Genomic DNA, 6000 nt, shown 5'->3' on the forward strand with positions numbered 1-6000 from the left:
CATATAGTTTGTCCGTGGAGAGATTTACAAAATCTGTTACGTTGTTGCAAATAAACACGCGCTGAATATTTTGATGGGTATAGTTGCAGATGATGCATTGATTAATTTGACGTAACGATGATAATTTGTACTAATAACTGAAGGCTTTCTAACGATTAATAAACCCGAATTTTGATGCAAAATGCAAATGTATATATGTATATAAAGTATAAAATAAAGTGATTTAGGTAGTTTAGCTAATAAATTTAGTTAAACATTCAAATGAAGGTATAGCTATTTATATGTACACGCATACTTGCGCCAACACATGTTATGTGTTTGAAAATATTTCCTATTCTTTTAATTAGTCAATAATATCTTGCGTCAATCATACGCGCAACAGGCGTTCAGACTAATTCGTTAAAACCGTTCATAAACATAAATCGTTCAAACGGCTTCAGATTGAACGTTTATTTATCCGTTCGTATTCTCGACTTTAAACGTTCACATTTTTAGCTGAATTCGTCAAAACGTTTTTTGGGTTCGTTGAAACGTTATTACAGATCGTTCACTACCCGTTCGTTATCCGTTCGTTTTGCCGTTTCAACGAAATATCGTTAACGTACGTTTTCCCGTGGAAGGTCACATATTATTACTTCGGCCTTCAACAAAAGCTTCCCATTAATCAAAGTAAAATTATCTACACGTGATCCTCCTTATATGTCTCCTCTGGTAAAACATTTATGCAATATGCGTAATAAAAGCGCAAAGAAAGGAATAAACGAGGACTTACAAAGGAAAATAAATAAACTCATCAGAGAAAACATGATTAGAGCAGTTAAGAAGACAAATGGAAAATATGTATCCGGATCGAAGAAATGGTGGGACACAGTAAATAAAATTACTGGAAGGAAAGCGAACCGCACATGTATAGATATAGATCCAGATGTCATAAATGGCTATTTCAAGGCGATGAATACAGATGACAACTACACATCTCCGGAAATCGCCCCTATACCAAATTCCACTAGAGTACCACATGTTGACATATTCACGGTAGAAAGGTTTTTGCAAAAACAAAAGAAAACATCGGCAGGGCTAGATGGCCTACCATATTGGCTATGGAAAGACTTTGCAAAATACTTAGCCCCAGTTATAACAAAGATATTCAACATGTCATTAGAGCAACAATATGTTCCCCTCTTATGGAAAACCGCCAACCTCAACCCAGTACCTAAGGAAAGTCCTCTTACGGAATGTACTCAATTAAGGCCTATATCCCTCACAAATGTAATAATGAGACTATTCGAAAGAATAGTTCTTAAGAAAGAGATCTCATCAGAATTAAAGCAAATAATAAAATGTGACCAATTCGCATATAAAGAAGGAACAAGTGCAACTGATGCTCTAATAATGTGCCATCATAAACGGCTAAACTGGCTAGATAACGACGTCGACCATGTCATGGGTTATTTCATTTGATCTAAAGAAGGCCTTTGACTTTGTTTCTCATGGTATTATCTGCAAAAAGTTACAAGAAACAACCATTAACCCATACGTAATAAACTGGATTGTCAATTTTTTGACAGATAGAAGACAGAGAGTAATACTAAATGGGATCGAAACAAACTATGTAGGTACTAATAAAAGAGTACCACAAGGCACAGTTATTGGCCCCTTTTTATTCTCCCTGATGATGAACGATTTGGCAGTCAAAGATTCACATAACAATATTCTAGTCAAATTTGCAGACGACATGACTCTCAGCGTTCCAGTGAGAAAGAATTATGACTCCGCAATAGCTGAAGTAGACAATATTAAAGAATGGACAGAAAGAAACAAAATGTCATTAAATTTAGGTAAAACTTGGGAAATGGTTATAAGTCGTAAATCAAAAAATCCTCCGCCAAAACAAATAGAGGGTATTAAGCGTAAATCTTGGCTGAAACTGTTGGGAATAACATTGCAGAATGATCCGTCGTGTTGGGACATTCAAGTTAACAATTTGCTAACTAGAGCTAGTAGTCGAATGTACATTTTGAGGATGTGCAGATCATACGGTTACTCAAAAAAACAGTTAAAAACTCTCTTCGATGCCCTCATTATGTCGCTGTTTTCTTTTGGAATTGAAATATGGGGTTCCGCCCTTGAGAAGAAATATCGAGAACCGGTTGATCAATTTTTACGGAGAGCATATAAATATGGATACACAACAAAATGTGTTCGAATAATGGATGTGATCGAGGAAAAGGACAAAATCCTATTTGGTAAAATATGTAGTAATCTGGACCACCCTTTATACAAACTACTTCCACCTAAAAGGAAAAAGCGTTTAAGGGAACGAGAGCATGATTTTATTTTACCCAAAGTCGAAACAGAAAGATTTAAAAGGTCTTTTTTAAATAGATGTCTTTTTAACAATTTTAGCTAACTTTAATAATCTTAAATTTTAATAATCTTAATAGTAAACTTAAAGGATTGACTTTTAATAACTTTAGTCATAATAGATATTGTACATTAATAATTCTATTCCATTCCTGTATATGTTAGTATATGTTAGTTTAAATTGTAAGGTCACACGTCTGTTGTGGCTAGATTTTATATGTAAAGACTTAATAATAATAATAATAATAATAATAGAAGCTTCATTGGTGGTAATCGCTCTATAATGGAGCTAATCGAAAGGCCATGTCAATCAATCAATCAATTAAACTTTATTTAACTACGCTACCCTCATAATTTGTCGATGGTTTTCGTGAGGGGCGTCAAACAATTACAATAGATTAAGAATACATAATTATGTGCAAGTATTAAAAATAGCTGTATTAATATAAACGAATAAACATATAAGTATTAAAGAAGATAAAAACTAGGAATAATCGAATAATCTGGGCTACCCCTTTAAAGAAGGGTGTAAGGAAAGTATAAGAAGACCAGTAACATTTTTAGATTCTTATACTGTGACGGCTGATTAGATATAACCAAAAGTATTTGGAGAAGATATTTTCCTTGAAAAGCAATAAAATTTCCGCTTTGGAACCCACAATTAAAAAAGACCCTCAATTTAGGAGTGCTAAGATTTAATCAAAGTTATACACAACAACGGTCGATTTTACAGCGATTGAAAAAACCACTACCTGGTGGATAGCGCTCTCCAGCTTTCATACAACCGGCCCCTGGCTTTTAGCTGTTGATAAGCAAATACGAGTTGGTTGAAGAATCCTGGTCACATATTTTCACCTCTGATAAAGAAAAGAACAAAGCAATTGATCACGGATTTGTCAAACTGCCTTTTGTTAAACGATGCTTAGAATAATTATCAATTTATTATGCATGGGCGACAAACATGCATCAGGATGTGTGTTGAAATTCAATCATTTTCTCGATTTTTAATCGACTTATATTTCAATCAACAGCGAAATGATTGTTCTGTTTTTATATCCGAAATATATTCTCGTTGACCAAGAGAGTTACATACAATATCTCGCTAAAGTGAGGTTACTTTTTATACACCCGTATTGTAAAATATAACCAGTAATCATTTGAATGTAATAATGTAATATTTTATATCTCTGAGTGCATTATAAGCTGATAAAGAGACTTTAATTTCTTCAGTAGGAAACCTTTTTTTATGATCTTAAATAAAGAAATAAGTTTCATCGCTTTTGTATCAAGAGAATTGTTGTGGTATTCAAGTAATTGCCATGTGAGTGATGGCTTTTAAGTGTAGTTTGAGAGAACAATATATATGAAAAAAGGACCATAGTTGAAAGGGCGTGTATAAAAAGACGTTTAATACAATTATTATAAGCTTATTACATTGACGACGAAGATAGGGATTAAAAAAAAAAGAAATTCGAGGACTGGAGAAGTAATTCACGACGTAGACGAAGAATCACAGCCGGATCCGAATATACCCTGAATTTTGAGCAAATAAATGACGACAAAACGAAAGTAAATCGGCGTGCAAAAGTTTATGACAAGTAAATATCGGTAACAACATGGCCACGAAAGGACCAAAACTCAAAGTAACACCGTTCGGCCCACACGGAGACAGGCTGAACTTAGGCAAACGTTGGGAGCGATGGCTAGAAAGGTTCGAGCGCGATTTAAAATACAACGGTTGCGACCCTAGCGACAGAGATAGCAGCGAAACTGCACAAATGGCGCTACTAATTTACGCCGGGCCACAGGTAGAAGACATTCATGACTCCTTGCCATCGCCCACTAAACCAACAAGTGTTACCACAGAAGATTGGACGGATTACCTGAAATCAAAGACGAAGTTAAACAAATATTTTCTCCCTCAAAAATCCAACGATTTTGCCTTGTTTGAGCTCATGCGAGTGAAACCGGAAGTGGGTGAAAGGACTGGGAACTACGCTATGCGACTGCGGAAAGCAGCAGAAAAATGCGACTTCACGGAGTAGACGGCAGATAAAATGATAAAATGTCTTATCATAAGCAATTTACAGGACGACCAACTCAGACTAATGTGTCTGCAAAAGAAGCTTACACTGGACCAACTACTAGAGAAGGCGCAGAAAAGAGAAGACGCAATGACCATGAATGCGGTCATGCACAAAAAGGACGGAGACCCTGAAATGGTCAATAAAGTGAAGCAACGAAGCCTTTTCAAAGATACACGCTCACGCAGGGAAGGAGCACAAGGAAAAGACAAAAGCAAAAACGAGAACAATGGTAAAGCTGACGAGCCGTGTTTGCGTTGTGGAAACCGCAGACACAAAAACGGGGAGAGTGTCCAGCTATAGGAAAGAAGTGTGACTTCTGCAAGAGACCTGGACACTTTGCCAAAGTCTGCTTCAAAAACATAGTGAACAGCATCGACGAGAGGTTCAAACAAAGTGATACAGATGAGACAGACAGCGATGAACATGTTGCAAAAATTGCAGAAACGACCCCAGAGCAGTGCCCTAACAACGCAACCATAGAGTATGGACAAGCCACATCGGACGATCAGATTTTTAAAGTCGGCGCACGACCAGCTCTGGTTAAAGTCAAAACGAACGGTCATGAGGTAACATGGCAACCAGACACAGGCGCTACTCGAGACATTATGGACGAAAGACAACTACGAGAGTACGAGAAAGAAACAGGGGAAAAGATGACACTAACACCATCTCCAATCAAGTCGTTCGCATATGGCAGCAGCCGAAGTCTCGACCTGGTCGGCCAGTTCGAAGCAGTGTTGCGCGCTGGGGAGAAGAGCCTAGAAACAACCATCATTGTTAGGAAGGAAGCATCCTCTTACCCACTTCTATCGGAAACCTCGTTAAGAAAGCTCGGACTCCTCCAGTATAACGAGAAGTTTCTCGTCCAACAAGTCGATGAGAATGGCGGCCTCGACGAAGTAGCGAAGAGAGTGCGATCTAATGTAAGAAAAACCCCAGAGAACCACAGTGAAGTCTTCCGTCCAAGTATCGGAAAAGTTGTCGGCAGACAAGTAACCATAATGACAGACGAGACGGTTACCCCATTCGTCCAAAAACCAAGACGTACCCCATACATCCTCGCAGCGAAGGCAGAAGAAAAGATTGCATATCTAATAAACCAAGACATCATAGAGAAGGTCCCAGATAACGAAAGACGTAGTTGGGTCAGCCCAACAGTCATCGCTCCAAAAAACAACTCTGATCAGATCCGGCTATGCGTGGATATGAGGATGGCAAACAAGGCTATTCTCCGACCATACACACAACTACCCACGATGGAGGATGTGATCAACAAATTCCAAGGTGCGGCGAAGTTCTCTAAACTGCTCTAACTGATCTAAACGATCATCAGCTGAAGGTTTCCGACCTGTAGTATTCAAATCCCGAAGCCTCAACGCACCAGAGTCAAACTACTCAACAACGGAAAGAGAGGCCCTGGCCATTAGATGGGGTATCAAGAAGTTTAGAAAATACCTCTTAGGAGCACCGGAGTTTAAAGTGATCACAGAACACAAACCGCTACAGGCAATGTTTAAGAAAACCGCTGGCGACCTGCCCCCTCGTGTCG

This window comes from Dendronephthya gigantea, unplaced genomic scaffold, assembly GCF_004324835.1.
Source record: "Dendronephthya gigantea isolate DGI-Jeju-01 unplaced genomic scaffold, DenGig_1.0 000202F, whole genome shotgun sequence".
In the NCBI taxonomy this organism is placed as follows: domain Eukaryota; kingdom Metazoa; phylum Cnidaria; class Anthozoa; order Malacalcyonacea; family Nephtheidae; genus Dendronephthya; species Dendronephthya gigantea.